The sequence below is a fragment of the Adelges cooleyi genome, unplaced genomic scaffold, assembly GCF_023614345.1.
Source record: "Adelges cooleyi isolate 19-005CV unplaced genomic scaffold, UGA_ACOO_1.1 ACOO_flye_CR_arks_rails_tigmint_CR_PRNA_9, whole genome shotgun sequence".
NCBI lineage: Eukaryota > Metazoa > Arthropoda > Insecta > Hemiptera > Adelgidae > Adelges > Adelges cooleyi.
This window is the reverse complement of record NW_026096579.1, coordinates 18,176,834-18,193,862: the sequence shown is the minus strand read 5'-3', so window position 1 is coordinate 18,193,862 and position 17,029 is coordinate 18,176,834. Positions and strand designations below refer to the sequence as shown.

General features: G+C 30.0%; 1 long non-coding RNA gene and 4 other non-coding genes across 5 annotated transcripts; all 5 read left to right on the top strand.

Annotated features, from left to right (window-relative positions):
• Positions 1–5,259: 5,259 nt before the first annotated feature.
• Positions 5,260–5,381, top strand: LOC126847287 (U5 spliceosomal RNA). Its single transcript, XR_007687031.1, has one exon. It is a non-coding gene; the product is annotated as a U5 spliceosomal RNA (small nuclear RNA).
• A 4,197-nt stretch (positions 5,382–9,578) lies between these two features.
• Positions 9,579–11,377, top strand: LOC126846628 (uncharacterized). Its single transcript, XR_007686911.1, has 3 exons — positions 9,579–10,285; positions 10,742–10,857; positions 10,934–11,377. It is a non-coding gene; the product is annotated as an uncharacterized LOC126846628 (long non-coding RNA).
• A 1,966-nt stretch (positions 11,378–13,343) lies between these two features.
• LOC126847273 (U2 spliceosomal RNA) lies at positions 13,344–13,536 on the top strand. The gene has a single exon (XR_007687022.1). It is a non-coding gene; the product is annotated as a U2 spliceosomal RNA (small nuclear RNA).
• A 1,011-nt stretch (positions 13,537–14,547) lies between these two features.
• Positions 14,548–14,666, top strand: LOC126847257 (5S ribosomal RNA). Its single transcript, XR_007687010.1, has one exon. It is a non-coding gene; the product is annotated as a 5S ribosomal RNA (ribosomal RNA).
• A 1,589-nt stretch (positions 14,667–16,255) lies between these two features.
• On the top strand, positions 16,256–16,444 carry LOC126847277 (U2 spliceosomal RNA). The gene has a single exon (XR_007687025.1). It is a non-coding gene; the product is annotated as a U2 spliceosomal RNA (small nuclear RNA).
• Positions 16,445–17,029: the final 585 nt, after the last annotated feature.

Genomic DNA, 17,029 nt, shown 5'->3' with positions numbered 1-17,029 from the left:
GGTACTTGAATATCCTAATATAAAGTTCGTAAATTTGCATGTTCAACTGAATGGTCCAAAAAATTGCTAGATAAGCTGTGAATTACATTTCAAAGAATGCAAATTCAAAAATAATTGTTTCGCATATTTCAGGTTTTTTTCATGATTTATATATAAAAGAAAGCAGAGAAGGCCCTGCACGGGTTGCAAAAAAAAAATACACTTTAGACAATAATATTTTTTGTGTTTTTTTATTTCAAGCTCAAAACAACATCTGAATACATAATGTGTAGTGAACCCGGTTGACGCGTATCAAAAATAGTTTTAACCGATGTCTATCATCGTCGTTGTTCACCACATACAGTATTTTCGCCGTTTGTACATACCGCAGTACGAATTTGATACCTCTCAATTTTCCTTTGTTCGGCTTTTATTAAATCGCCGGTGTACATTTTTCTGCAACGGATATATTAGTCAAGCATGTACTTCAAGAGCGTTGTGATTGTCGTAAACGAAAAAATGAAAGCCGGACGTGGTTTTTTTCCAATTTTCTTACGCTTTACATGTCCGCTTTGGTATCAGCAGCAGTTCCGGTAACGCCGTACCACGTGGACGCTATGAATATTATGTTTAATTTACCCGGTTGGAAAAATGTTCCACAATGCAATGGTTACACGATAGTCGTGCCGTGGATGGAAGAAGGCAAAGTTTTGTCCGCCAAAGATATACTAGAAACCGACAGCAATCGCGGCCCCCAACTAGTCACCGCCAGTACCGCGGGTCGTAAAATCCGTCAAGCACATCAGCTATTCAGCTGCCAGTATGCCAGCGCTCTAAAAATGTGTTTCCATTACACTTTGGGCGCAGTACTCGTGTGTAAAGACATTAAAAATCCCACCACAACCGCGGTATGTATAACCATATTTAGGAAAATGATCCAAAAAATCGACGAAATGGTGGTGCTCGTTCTGGCCAACCTTTCGTTAATTAACAATGAATTCCCAATAACAACGTACGACAATAACGTGTCCGAAACGTTTAATATAACCAATTTTTTATTTACTCTAATTCTATAGGCTACTCAGATAAAAGTCGTGCCTTTAAAAGTATATTTGGCGTACAAAATGCGCATACGCGCCTGCTAATAGGTTAAAATAAATAAAAAATAATGAACATGAAATAATTATTAAAAATTAATAAATCACAAAGTTCACATAAATAAAATAGTATAATTGTTAGTAAAATAGTATAAAAAACTTAAGTGCCGAATTGTTTTCCGTTTAACATGTTACGGATACATATGAGTTCTAACAACTGACAAATTTTCAACTTAAAGGTCCCAAAATTATGGCTTAAAAACAAAAAAAACTTGTAACCATCCTAGGGGGTGGGAAATGGGAGTAATATAAATCCGACAACAGTCCATTTTTGGTCGTTTAAAAAAAATGTTTTGCCAGAACCATTTCCATTATTCTGAAAATGCAAACTGTATAAAAGACTTAGATGCTATTTTAAGTATTATGAATGAAAACAAATTTAAATATAAAAATATGTTTTAATAATTTTAATTTTTTTTGGTCAGAATAATAATGTCAACCAAAAGATCACCTTGTATAAACTACAGGTGATTCATCTGATGTAAGACATTCGTTTTTTCAGAAAATTAATTCCTTTAAAACTGTTTAAAAAATGTTAGTAATTGATTATTATTGTTCATCAATCTGTTCATTTGCTATGAAAAAATGTATAAAATATATCATAAATTAAATATAAATTAGTAAATTACAGTCAATTAAAAATTACTAAATTGCCATGAAGTGTTTCTTTTTTTAGAATTCATTCACATTCCGACATAAGGTTAATTAATTCCCATTCCTCATTCCTTAAAACTAAATGTAATACTTTTACTTGTTTACCAATATTGTTCTCTAAATTATGTAGGTATTATTGAAAAAAGTTAAAACTACAAAGCTAGAACAAAGATTTAAAACCTTATTTCATACTTTTTGAACTTAATGGAATAGCGGGGTTCACTGATAATATACTCTTATCACAAAATATATTCTTTCAAATTTTAGTGTGTGATTATAATATTTTTGTTCTTGATAAATGATAATATAGTTAGTGTTATCACAGATTAAATGAAAACAGATTGTTCACTCTCGATGTAAACAAAAAATGAGCTGATAAGCACTCCGCCGAAACCAGTGTGACCATGTCAGCCGGAACGAAATTATCGAACTTGTATTTACCACAAATTATATGATTATTTCATATAATCTCATATAATTTCATATAATCACAAATTATATGATTATTTCATATAATCTGTGTATTTATCATATTAAATGTTAAAAAAATAATAAATGTTATATCGGTAATAATATTGATCCCGTCGATAACACTCTATCATTATCTCAAAGACATTTCATTACTAACACTGATATATATATATATCAGTGTTGGAAAGATTGCATTTATTGGATTTCATTCCTTTTTAGAGGAATGCAATCATGAATGTATTACATTTAGTTTTAAGGAATGAGGAATGGGAATTAATTAACCTTATGTCGGAATGTGAATGAATTCTAAAAAAAGAAACACTTCATGGCAATTTAGTAATTTTTAATTGACTGTAATTTACTAATTTATATTTAATTTATGATATATTTTATACATTTTTTCATAGCAAATGAACAGATTGATGAACAATAAATAATCAATTACTAACATTTTTTAAACAGTTTTAAAGGAATTAATTTTCTGAAAAAACGAATGTCTTACATCAGATGAATCACCTGTAGTTTATACAAGGTGATCTTTTGGTTGACATTATTATTCTGACCAAAAAAAATTAAAATTATTAAAACATATTTTTATATTTAAATTTGTTTTCATTCATAATACTTAAAATAGCATCTAAGTCTTTTATACAGTTTGCATTTTCAGAATAATGGAAATGGTTCTGGCAAAACATTTTTTTTAAACGACCAAAAATGGACTGGTGTCGGATTTATATTACTCCCATTTCCCACCCCCTAGGATGGTTACAAGTTTTTTTTGTTTTTAAGCCATAATTTTGGGACCTTTAAGTTGAAAATTTGTCAGTTGTTAGAACTCATATGTATCCGTAACATGTTAAACGGAAAACAATTCGGCACTTCAGTTTTTTATACTATTTTACTAACAATTATACTATTTTATTTATGTGAACTTTGTGATTTATTAATTTTTACTAATTATTTCATGTTCATTATTTTTTATTTATTTTAACCTATTAGCAGGCGCGTATGCGCATTTTGTACGCCAAATATACTTTTAAAGGCACGACTTTTATCTGAGTAGCCTATAGAATTAGAGTAAATAAAAAATTGGTTATATTAAAACACGTATAACTAGGTATATAAATATGCAATACTTTTATTTGTTTAATACTTTTTTATAATAATTTGTATTATTTTATTTATAATTATTTTTTGTTTATTATTTTTGAATTGATATTATTTTTACAATAACAATGTAATTAAATACTGCGTGTCAATACTATTCATAGTTGATTAATGCTCTGTCAGTTGTCATGCCCTATGGTGGACAGCTTACTATTTCTCTATGTTAGAAATAATTAAAATTGTATATTAATAAGTATGGATATGTTATGTTTATTGTTTATAACGCATTATATTTTTACTTATTGGGAATTTTAAAATGTCTTATTATTAAATGTATTATTATTTATTAATTGTAATTTATTATTGAAATTAAAATTATTGCCCTTGGATAAGTCATACTATATAGTGCGTAAGATAATATAAAACAACTGTAATTGTAAGAATAATATTATTAAATTATTATTATTATCATTATGGTTATTAATATTTATAAAATGTTTGGTAAATACAAGAGAAACATTCTGTTTAACTCAATTATTTAACAAATGCGAAAGCCCGCGAACACGTTTAAAAACAAATTCCCTTCAGACGGTCATACTGATTTTGGCGGGCCAATCATAGAGCCTTATTTGCAATCCTATTGTTAAAGGCCCGAGTGAACAATCTGTTTTCATATAATCTGTGGTGTTATCGACGGGATCAATATTATTACCGATATAACATTTATTATTTTTTTAACATTTAATATGATAAATACACAGATTATATGAAATAATCATATAATTTGTGATTATATGAAATTATATGAGATTATATGAAATAATCATATAATTTGTGGTAAATACAAGTTCGATAATTTCGTTCCGGCTGACATGGTCACACTGGTTTCGGCGGAGTGCTTATCAGCTCATTTTTTGTTTACATCGAGAGTGAACAATCTGTTTTCATTTAATCTGTGATAACACTAACTATATTATCATTTATCAAGAACAAAAATATTATAATCACACACTAAAATTTGAAAGAATATATTTTGTGATAAGAGTATATTATCAGTGAACCCCGCTATTCCATTAAGTTCAAAAAGTATGAAATAAGGTTTTAAATCTTTGTTCTAGCTTTGTAGTTTTAACTTTTTTCAATAATACCTACATAATTTAGAGAACAATATTGGTAAACAAGTAAATATTTTTATTCGTATAAATAAGTGTCAATATTAGATTAGGTCATGTTTTGTTACACTCGGTAAACAGACACTTAAAATCTGAATCCTATGTATTTTACTTTAAAATAATTAAGTACCAATCTTAAACGCATAAATGTCACAGATGTAAATCTTTCACATTATGCACAATGCTATGCTTTGCGACCGACTGCTCACTTACTATAGCGGCTTTTTGATGAGATAAGGCTCAGAAAGAAAATATATTACATTAGAAATCTTGCAGTCGTTCATATTATGTAGAATGTCATAGGTACTCGGGGACTTGTGTGGCCTTATGGCTTCTTTGCTTTTTCCAAATAAATATTTTGTTTTGGTAAATCAATAATTAATAAAAATTCTAGAACTGAAAGTAGGAGGTCAATGCGGCGGCGGCGGCGAAGACTCGGTATTTATTATCTTGCCGGTAGATGGCGCCATTGGGAGTTTCCATCAAATTCCCAACGAGCACCCATGGAAATTCGGGTAAAGTCTACTGGAAATCTCATTAAATGTAAAATGTTTGAATTCTGCGGCATTTCATCGACTCACGGACTAGTCGAATGATGGAAAAAAACGTTTGTCGGCCGTCAGTCCCTGTCGAATGACACAAGGTAATGGGGGAGTTCACTCGACGGGTCGACCGCAGCTGTCAGAGCATAAGTACTGATAATTGCCCTGCAATCGTTCAACTCCGGTTCCCTTTCAATACGAATAAATCTTTCGCCTTTTACTAAAGATTTCCGTGGAGGGGAGCACACAAAGGAGTCTAGATGAATAATTTTTCTAATGCCCGACTTTCGAGTTGGGCTCACAATACTTTAAAACAGTCAATTTTTTTAAATTCGTCGATATTTGAGTTCATTACGTCATAACATTACTGGCCAGTGCAGTGACTGTCCGTCGATTAATGCTTACAACATGACACATTCTAGACTTTCTGGGGTACTTGAATATCCTAATATAAAGTTCGTAAATTTGCATGTTCAACTGAATGGTCCAAAAAATTGCTAGATAAGCTGTGAATTACATTTCAAAGAATGCAAATTCAAAAATAATTGTTTCGCATATTTCAGGTTTTTTTCATGATTTATATATAAAAGAAAGCAGAGAAGGCCCTGCACGGGTTGCAAAAAAAAAATACACTTTAGACAATAATATTTTGTGTGTTTTTTTATTTCAAGCTCAAAACAACATCTGAATACATAATGTGTAGTGAACCCGGTTGACGCGTATCAAAAATAGTTTTAACCGATGTCTATCATCGTCGTTGTTCACCACATACAGTATTTTCGCCGTTTGTACATACCGCAGTACGAATTTGATACCTCTCAATTTTCCTTTGTTCGGCTTTTATTAAATCGCCGGTGTACATTTTTCTGCAACGGATATATTAGTCAAGCATGTACTTCAAGAGCGTTGTGATTGTCGTAAACGAAAAAATGAAAGCCGGACGTGGTTTTTTTCCAATTTTTCTTACGCTTTACATGTCCGCTTTGGTATCAGCAGCAGTTCCGGTAACGCCGTACCACGTGGACGCTATGAATATTATGTTTAATTTACCCGGTTGGAAAAATGTTCCACAATGCAATGGTTACACGATAGTCGTGCCGTGGATGGAAGAAGGCAAAGTTTTGTCCGCCAAAGATATACTAGAAACCGACAGCAATCGCGGCCCCCAACTAGTCACCGCCAGTACCGCGGGTCGTAAAATCCGTCAAGCACATCAGCTATTCAGCTGCCAGTATGCCAGCGCTCTAAAAATGTGTTTCCATTACACTTTGGGCGCAGTACTCGTGTGTAAAGACATTAAAAATCCACCACAACCGCGGTATGTATAACCATATTTAGGAAAATGATCCAAAAAATCGACGAAATGGTGGTGCTCGTTCTGGCCAACCTTTCGTTAATTAACAATGAATTCCCAATAACAACGTACGACAATAACGTGTCCGAAACGTTTAATATAACCAATTTTTTATTTACTCTAATTCTATAGGCTACTCAGATAAAAGTCGTGCCTTTAAAAGTATATTTGGCGTACAAAATGCGCATACGCGCCTGCTAATAGGTTAAAATAAATAAAAAATAATGAACATGAAATAATTATTAAAAATTAATAAATCACAAAGTTCACATAAATAAAATAGTATAATTGTTAGTAAAATAGTATAAAAAACTTAAGTGCCGAATTGTTTTCCGTTTAACATGTTACGGATACATATGAGTTCTAACAACTGACAAATTTTCAACTTAAAGGTCCCAAAATTATGGCTTAAAAACAAAAAAAACTTGTAACCATCCTAGGGGGTGGGAAATGGGAGTAATATAAATCCGACAACAGTCCATTTTTGGTCGTTTAAAAAAAATGTTTTGCCAGAACCATTTCCATTATTCTGAAAATGCAAACTGTATAAAAGACTTAGATGCTATTTTAAGTATTATGAATGAAAACAAATTTAAATATAAAAATATGTTTTAATAATTTTAATTTTTTTTGGTCAGAATAATAATGTCAACCAAAAGATCACCTTGTATAAACTACAGGTGATTCATCTGATGTAAGACATTCGTTTTTTCAGAAAATTAATTCCTTTAAAACTGTTTAAAAAATGTTAGTAATTGATTATTATTGTTCATCAATCTGTTCATTTGCTATGAAAAAATGTATAAAATATATCATAAATTAAATATAAATTAGTAAATTACAGTCAATTAAAAATTACTAAATTGCCATGAAGTGTTTCTTTTTTTAGAATTCATTCACATTCCGACATAAGGTTAATTAATTCCCATTCCTCATTCCTTAAAACTAAATGTAATACTTTTACTTGTTTACCAATATTGTTCTCTAAATTATGTAGGTATTATTGAAAAAAGTTAAAACTACAAAGCTAGAACAAAGATTTAAAACCTTATTTCATACTTTTTGAACTTAATGGAATAGCGGGGTTCACTGATAATATACTCTTATCACAAAATATATTCTTTCAAATTTTAGTGTGTGATTATAATATTTTTGTTCTTGATAAATGATAATATAGTTAGTGTTATCACAGATTAAATGAAAACAGATTGTTCACTCTCGATGTAAACAAAAAATGAGCTGATAAGCACTCCGCCGAAACCAGTGTGACCATGTCAGCCGGAACGAAATTATCGAACTTGTATTTACCACAAATTATATGATTATTTCATATAATCTCATATAATTTCATATAATCACAAATTATATGATTATTTCATATAATCTGTGTATTTATCATATTAAATGTTAAAAAAATAATAAATGTTATATCGGTAATAATATTGATCCCGTCGATAACACTCTATCATTATCTCAAAGACATTTCATTACTAACACTGAATATATATATATCAGTGTTGGAAAGATTGCATTTATTGGATTTCATTCCTTTTTAGAGGAATGCAATCATGAATGTATTACATTTAGTTTTAAGGAATGAGGAATGGGAATTAATTAACCTTATGTCGGAATGTGAATGAATTCTAAAAAAAGAAACACTTCATGGCAATTTAGTAATTTTTAATTGACTGTAATTTACTAATTTATATTTAATTTATGATATATTTTATACATTTTTTCATAGCAAATGAACAGATTGATGAACAATAAATAATCAATTACTAACATTTTTTAAACAGTTTTAAAGGAATTAATTTTCTGAAAAAACGAATGTCTTACATCAGATGAATCACCTGTAGTTTATACAAGGTGATCTTTTGGTTGACATTATTATTCTGACCAAAAAAAATTAAAATTATTAAAACATATTTTTATATTTAAATTTGTTTTCATTCATAATACTTAAAATAGCATCTAAGTCTTTTATACAGTTTGCATTTTCAGAATAATGGAAATGGTTCTGGCAAAACATTTTTTTTAAACGACCAAAAATGGACTGGTGTCGGATTTATATTACTCCCATTTCCCACCCCCTAGGATGGTTACAAGTTTTTTTTGTTTTTAAGCCATAATTTTGGGACCTTTAAGTTGAAAATTTGTCAGTTGTTAGAACTCATATGTATCCGTAACATGTTAAACGGAAAACAATTCGGCACTTCAGTTTTTTATACTATTTTACTAACAATTATACTATTTTATTTATGTGAACTTTGTGATTTATTAATTTTTACTAATTATTTCATGTTCATTATTTTTTATTTATTTTAACCTATTAGCAGGCGCGTATGCGCATTTTGTACGCCAAATATACTTTTAAAGGCACGACTTTTATCTGAGTAGCCTATAGAATTAGAGTAAATAAAAAATTGGTTATATTAAAACACGTATAACTAGGTATATAAATATGCAATACTTTTATTTGTTTAATACTTTTTTATAATAATTTGTATTATTTTATTTATAATTATTTTTTGTTTATTATTTTTGAATTGATATTATTTTTACAATAACAATGTAATTAAATACTGCGTGTCAATACTATTCATAGTTGATTAATGCTCTGTCAGTTGTCATGCCCTATGGTGGACAGCTTACTATTTCTCTATGTTAGAAATAATTAAAATTGTATATTAATAAGTATGGATATGTTATGTTTATTGTTTATAACGCATTATATTTTTACTTATTGGGAATTTTAAAATGTCTTATTATTAAATGTATTATTATTTATTAACTGTAATTTATTATTGAAATTAAAATTATTGCCCTTGGATAAGTCATACTATATAGTGCGTAAGATAATATAAAACAACTGTAATTGTAAGAATAATATTATTAAATTATTATTATTATCATTATGGTTATTAATATTTATAAAATGTTTGGTAAATACAAGAGAAACATTCTGTTTAACTCAATTATTTAACAAATGCGAAAGCCCGCGAACACGTTTAAAAACAAATTCCCTTCAGACGGTCATACTGATTTTGGCGGGCCAATCATAGAGCCTTATTTGCAATCCTATTGTTAAAGGCCCGAGTGAACAATCTGTTTTCATATAATCTGTGGTGTTATCCCGATAATATAATACTGAAGATTATAAGACCTTAAGTCATCGTGTATCAATAATTATTATTATTGTAATTTTGTTTACTCTTTAGTGTTTTGTGCTATCTCCACCATAGTTTCCTACAGAAAATATTAATGAAAGATCACCGTCAAAACGTACACCAGTAAAGTCACTTGGTCAACGAAAACTCCAGAAAAGAATCAAGAATTATTCTAGAAAGCAATCTTCATTCAAGCTGCCAACAGTGAAAATGTTTATTATCAAACCGTCCAACAAACCAACATCAGTTTCAATGAGTAATTTTGTCGATCAATTTTATGCTACAGAAAAACGGTTAGGATCTCCCGTAACTCTACCTAAGAGCAAAGAAATGCTTAATGAATCAAGTTCTTATGCACAACTTGCTCAATGTATTGAATCTTTAAAGCAACAATTACAAACAAGTTGTTTGATAGTTTGATGACAGTATAAAAAGTGCTTTTTGTGGAACTATGAACTTGGATAATAACTTCTCAGGCTAAATTTCCCTCTGCCGTCTCTTCGAGTATTACGTAGAATACATGAAAATATTGTACGACAAATATGATAACACATAAGAACTGTTATCTGCAAATGACTATCTCATTCGAATTCAGCAAAATATTGTAGTGAACAAGCATGGATGGACGTTAATTAATTCTACAACTTTTAGATAACCATGAGTATGTGTAATTATTTTGGTACGTATGTACAATATATTTAAATCGATGGTTAATTTTATAATTGTAACCCAATACATACAACACAAAAATAATATAAGTATTTATTAAATATAATAAAAATGTTGATCGATTTTTTTACCTATTGTACATGTATGGTTCTGACATTAACGACAAATAACATTTAAATCATCCGACTATTATAATTATTATTGGCTTGATAAAAACTGAAATATATATCACAAAAATGTTAGTTTGTATTTAGTTTTTTTGTATCTTTAATATTATTTTGGTTAACTGGATGGAACAAAGTTAAATACTTTGCTATTATTGCTGTTATTTACTTTTATGCACTTGAAAACTATAAAAAATGTCCCTTATGCTAACAGCCAAATAGACTTTTAACCGCCGAATTATGTATTCAAAGTTCATAAATATTTATTACTTATAAATGTATTTACTTTTGAATTTTTTCAGTTACTTACACCAAGGGATTGATACAACAACAACAAGCTTACTACTCAAAATTATTAAAATAGTTTTCATAAATATACTTGAGTTTTAGACTCGCAAGATACATTTGATTACATGAGGTGAATGTTTTATTTTTAAATAAAATATATTAAACACTACATATTTTTTATTGTTAATTACATTTTTTATTTACAGATCGATGTTTTTTTTAACAAAAGACAAGCTCTGCTCAGAATAACTACTCGATACAGTCGAGAGATATGAGTACGACAAGCCTGACCGAGATGTTAATTTTTATTTTTTTGTTAGTTATTTAGATTGAAATGACTAAAATTATGTAATATATACATAACATAATAATATCAATGGCATAGTGCACAAGTGTGTTGAATGATTTTTTTTTTTGTTATAATTTTAAACATTATTATGTATTTAATGAACTAATGGATGGTTCTCTAGCAGCAGTAATTTTTAGTCAGGCTATTATAGGTAATATATATATACAAATAATAATGTTTAATTAGTATTTTAAAATTAATTTTCTTCTAAAACAATTATTTTTTGTTCATGAATCTAATATCAGAGTAATATTATTATTATGTATACTGTACACAAGTTAAAAACTGCATAGTTACTTTATAATTGAAAAAAAACCAACCTAATAAATTATTAGTAAATAAAACGTTTATTCATCTACTAAAAACAAAACATTGAATTTTTTTTGTTTCTAATTTTTAAGTAGAAAATGTTATGATTATAATTTAAAACTAGTATATATTTTGTGTGGAAAATTTAATATTTAATTAAACGTGTTGATTTAAATTGTTTTTTACTGTTACAATATTATTACATGTGAATTTCTCAATCAAAATTGTTGTTTTCTTTATCCTAACTAAATATAAAAAGTATCAGTTATAAAAAATAGTTAAAACAAAACAAATGTTCAATTATAGTTTATATTAATTTAAATTTGGTAGATATTTTGTCCGACTGTTGCAACAGTATGCAAGTTTCGTTACTCGGACCTCGTATCATATATGTTGCTATCAGTAATAGTGCTATAAGCTTTTGGAGAAAATGATGTATCTATATAATATTATTATGCCTATAAATGTTCATAATTAATTTTAAAAAAATGATCAATAAGACAATAAGCATGTATATTATATATGTTATTTTTTCAGTTTTACACTAACACACAATTATTTTAAAGACTAGTTTTGGTTCCTACCGTTATTAAGAAAATCCAACTACTTTATATAATATGTAAAAATAATGTAAAATCTTTAAATTCCACTTCCTCTATAGAAAGACCAAAATTCTATTCACCAAGTCTATGCAATTTTTTTCTTCTTTGTTGCTTTTTTATTTAGACGATCAACAACTTTATACAAATATATTTTAATTCTATGAAAAACCAATATTTTCAAAAAATTATTATTTTACTATTTTTGTGACCGTTACGATGGTGTTAAACAAAATATATTAAGTCATAATAGAAATGTACAAAGAACTTATATATATTTTAACTGCCAATGGTTATGTACAGAATAATAACCAAATACATATATATACATATATTTTTTTAACAGTTAAATAATAATTATTCATAATTTTATAGGCCATAATTCACGGTTTGTTGTTGATCGAAAACTTGTGTTCTGTCTCTTTAATATTAGGCTGCTGCTACTTGATGGCAAACGTTTTGAAAATAAACCATAGCCATTATTTTAAATTTGGTTACTATAGCAAACAGAATTTAAATGATTATAGATTTTAACTTGTCCAAAATACTAGAGGTTTTTGTATTTTCCATAATAATTTTGATTTTGAATTTAAAAATACTATTAGATAAAAACTTTGGAATTTGACTATCTTAAAATACAATAGAGGATTTTGACGATTGCAAAATAATTTTTGATTTTGAATTATCCAAAATACAAAAAAAATAGTAATATTGAATTTTTATGATAATTTTGGTTTTACCGGAAAATTGTATTTAATTCAAAAAAGTTTGGGATTTTGAGTTTTTTAAAATACTAGAGGTTTAAGTTTTTTGAATTTGCATTATTAATTTTGATTTTGAGTTTTCCAAAACGCTATAAGATGAATTTTAACGGCCAAAATAATTTTGAAATTTGAATTTCCCAAAAAACCTAATGTAGAATTTGGACTTTTGCAAAATAATTTTGGATTTTGAATTTTCCCAATTTTTGAAAATAAATATTATATTACTGCAAGCATAACAGTAGTGCTATCTAACGGATGTACAGTAAAGCAGTAGAGAAGGCGGCTATACACAAATGCGCGGACCGCATTGCCTGCGGCTGCCGGTAGATACCGCTGACGCTGAATTTTTTTTGAGTTTGTGAAATTTTGGCAGGTTTTTTTCAAAAATTCGATCCAAAATCTTTACGAAATCTTTTTGAAACATATTATTTAAATTGTAATTGACATTTACAAGAAATTAGAGCAACTTTTAGCACGTTTTCGTGCATATTTCGAGCGTTTTTGACAATTTTTTCGAGTTTTCCAAAATTATCGTTCTGCGTTTTGTTTGTGCGTTTGTTTTTTGATAAATAGAATGTAGTTGGTGTTTGTAAGTATCGCTTCTCGGCCTATCGGCTAAGATCAAAGTGTAGTATCTGTTCTTATCAGCTTAACATCTGATACACCTCACATCGTGGGGTTCAAATGTTAAACTAATTTTTTCAAATTGGTGGAGAATTTGGGGCTTGCTCCTACTCCACCGCGGGTTGACCCGGTATTGCAGTACCACCGGGAACGGCCCAAATAAACGTCTAGAAAATGCTTTTTAATTATACAATTTTTCAATTGTCCAAAAGTTTGAAAAACGAAAATTATTTTGGAAAAATCTAAATTTGGTTTGTAAAATTTCCAAAATATTTTGGAATTCTCAAAATTAATATGGAAAAGTCAAAATTCCTATCGGGAAAAGTCCAAAATTACTCTGACTGGTTCAAAATCACGATGGACGACTCAAAATTATTATGAATAAATCGAAATTCATTATATTTTTCGAAATTCCATGTGTACAATACAATCATAGGGTTTGAAAAATCTAAATTTATTCAATTTCGAAAATATTTGTGGACTTGTTTAATATTATGTTCAAATTGCAATATATTAATTTTGTCCTCGACTACTGTATAGTACCTAATTTAAAAAACAGCCGTCGTTGGTATTTAAAATTATCGCCACCTGCTTAAGCCGCAGAAATTAAACAATTAAAGACCAGTTTTTTGAAAAATGTCAAATTCCAAACATTATACACCATGGCCACCAAAATACAAAATATACATATTATTAAGTATTTATTTAAAAACAGATCATTAGGAACCGACATTTATTATCAATAAAAAAGTTCAATAAAAAAAAAAAATTGTCTGTACCTTGTCAAAAATGCCGCCAAGGTAACGAAACATTTTAAATTCCAAAATTCAGTTTTAAAAATGTCCTTTATTCATTTATCGCGTGGTTGTACGATGTAACTTAGTATTTGGTTAATAATTATAAATTACACACTTTGTCAGGGCTCTTAATAACCAAAATGCAAAATTCTCTCATCGATACATTGATCGACAATCAACATATTATCAGTCTGCCCATTTATCGTCAAGTAAACATATTTTAAACGCGCACAATAATAAAATAATGTGATTTAGTTTGTATTTAATTTTTTGTGCTGTGAAAATAAATTGTATGTAGCGTGTTACATCATATTATTAAAAAAAATAATTATAGTTGTAGTATTGTGTTTAAATAAGTGAAATAAACCCTCTTCCTTCGCCAACGACCATACCACGTTGAATACACCAGTTCTCGTCCGATCACTGAAGTTAAGCAACGTCGGGCGTAGTTAGTACTTGGATGGGTGACCGCTTGGGAACACTACGTGCCGTTGGCATTTTTTTGCTTTTTTATTATATCTGTACACTATTTTTTTGTTAAATTTGTTTTGGTTAAATCTTTAAAAATGTGTTTCATGTTAAAATACATAATATAATTGAACACATTATTTATAAAATATAAACATATCTACATTTGTATAAATGTTATGTTAAATAATAATACAAAGAATAACGTAGTTAGGTATTGTTGTTTTTAATTTGTCTATATATCCTTCTTAAATGTTTTTTTATTGGAATATATTTAAACATATTATCTAGTAGTATGTGTTACAAATACATGATAATTGCTCATTCCGCCATTCCTTAAAGTTCAAAAAGTATGAAATAAGGTTTTAAAACTTTTTTCTAAGCTTTATAGTTTTAATTTTTTTTTAAATGATACCTACACAATTTAGAGAACAATATTGGTAAACAAGTAAATATTTTGATTCGTAAAAATTAAGTTTCAATATGAGATGGGGCCATAATATGTTACAAGCGGTAAACAGACATTAAAAATCTAAATCCTATGTATTTTGCTTTGAAAAAATTAGGTCGCAAAAATCTTAAACGCACAAATGTCACAGATGTAAATCTTTCACATTGTGTTTGTGCTATGCTTTTCGGCGAATAAATGTTACATGGAACCCGGAAGGCGACGCCGTTACGATCCGGAGGAGAGGAACAACGATGCGGCCGAAGCAACGCCACGAGGTTATGAAAACGTTACGTGAAGAGTTGCGTATGGAACGGAGCGAGTCGCTCCGCGCTAAGCCTGACCAAGGTCGGGCGATGGAGTGTGTTGCGGCGCACCGAGCGTCATCACACTTCATACGCGCGGGCGACTACACCAGGTTCGCCGACTGGCGTTTCATTCACCGGGCACGGCTCAATCTCGTGGCGCTGAACGGGTCAGCGTCGTGGCGGTCTGGCGACCGCAGTTGTCGGCGATGTGGGTATATTACTGAAAGCCTAGCCCACGTCGTTGACCACTGCTGGCGCTATGCCGCCATGTACATGGCCCGCCACAACGCGGTGGTGGCGAGAATTAAGAAGGCGGCGGAACCCAAATTCGAAATTCTGAGCGAGAACCAGGTGATCGGGAGCGGAGGACTGCGGCCCGACTTGGTGCTCAGGCGTGACGGTCGGGTGTATATCGTCGACGTGACGATCCCGGCCGAAAACCGCATTGCATCATTCAAGACAGCCGCCGACGGGAAACGTGCGAAATATGAAGATTTACGGGCCGAGTTGGCCGAGGCTAATGCAGGAGCAGTGGTGTACCCAGTGGTAGTGGGTGCACTCGGGTCTTGGGACCCGAGCAACGATCTGCTCCTGCAGAAGCTGTGTGCGCGGTCATACGCTTCGCTGTTGCGAAAACTGTGCGTTAGTGAGGTGATTGGATACACTCGAGATATATACATCGAGCACCTCACTGACGTACGGCAGCGGCAGCTGTAGGCCGGCACACAATGTTACCTATTTTACCTTCTTTTTTATATACTGTGATTTCTACTTATTATTATTCTTACTTTTTTTTGTTTTCTATGTCATTTTTATGTAGAATGTTTAAAATTATTATATGTGAAAAATTAGATAAGTATGTATTCATGAACCAATGTATAAAATTCAAATAAAAACTCTGTTCTTATCAGCTTAACATCTGATACACCTCACATCGTGGGGTTCAAATGTTAAACTAATTTTTTCAAATTGGTGGAGAATTTGGGGCTTGCTCCTACTCCACCGCGGGTTGACCCGGTATTGCAGTACCACCGGGAACGGCCCAAATAAACGTCTAGAAAATGCTTTTAATAAATACAATATTTAATTATCCAAACAATTGAAAAACCAAAATTATTTTGGAAAAATCTAAATTTGGTTGTAAAAATTCCAAATTTTTTTGGAATTCTCATAATTGTTTTGGAAAAATCTTAATTTGGTTGTAAAAATTCCAAAATTTTTTGGAATTCTCAAAATTATTATGGAAAAGTCAAAATTCCTATCGGGAAAAACCCAAAATTACTTTAACTCGTTCACGTCGATGGCGAAAGATACGAGTTTATTTTACTTATTTAAACACAATATTCTTTTTTTAAATAATATAATATGATGTAACACACTGCATACAATTTAGTTTTCAACACAGCACAAAAAATTAAATACAAACTAAATCCCATTATTTTATTATTGTGCACGTTTAAAATATGTTTATACATTACTTGTCGATAAATGGGCAGCCTGATATGTTGATTGTTGAACAATGTATTAATGAATGAATTTTGGTTTTTAAGAGCCATGGCAATGTTTGTAATATTTAATTAATTAGCAAATCTGAGCGCACGGTAGTGCGCCGGCCAAGTTCTAGCAATGCCAGTGT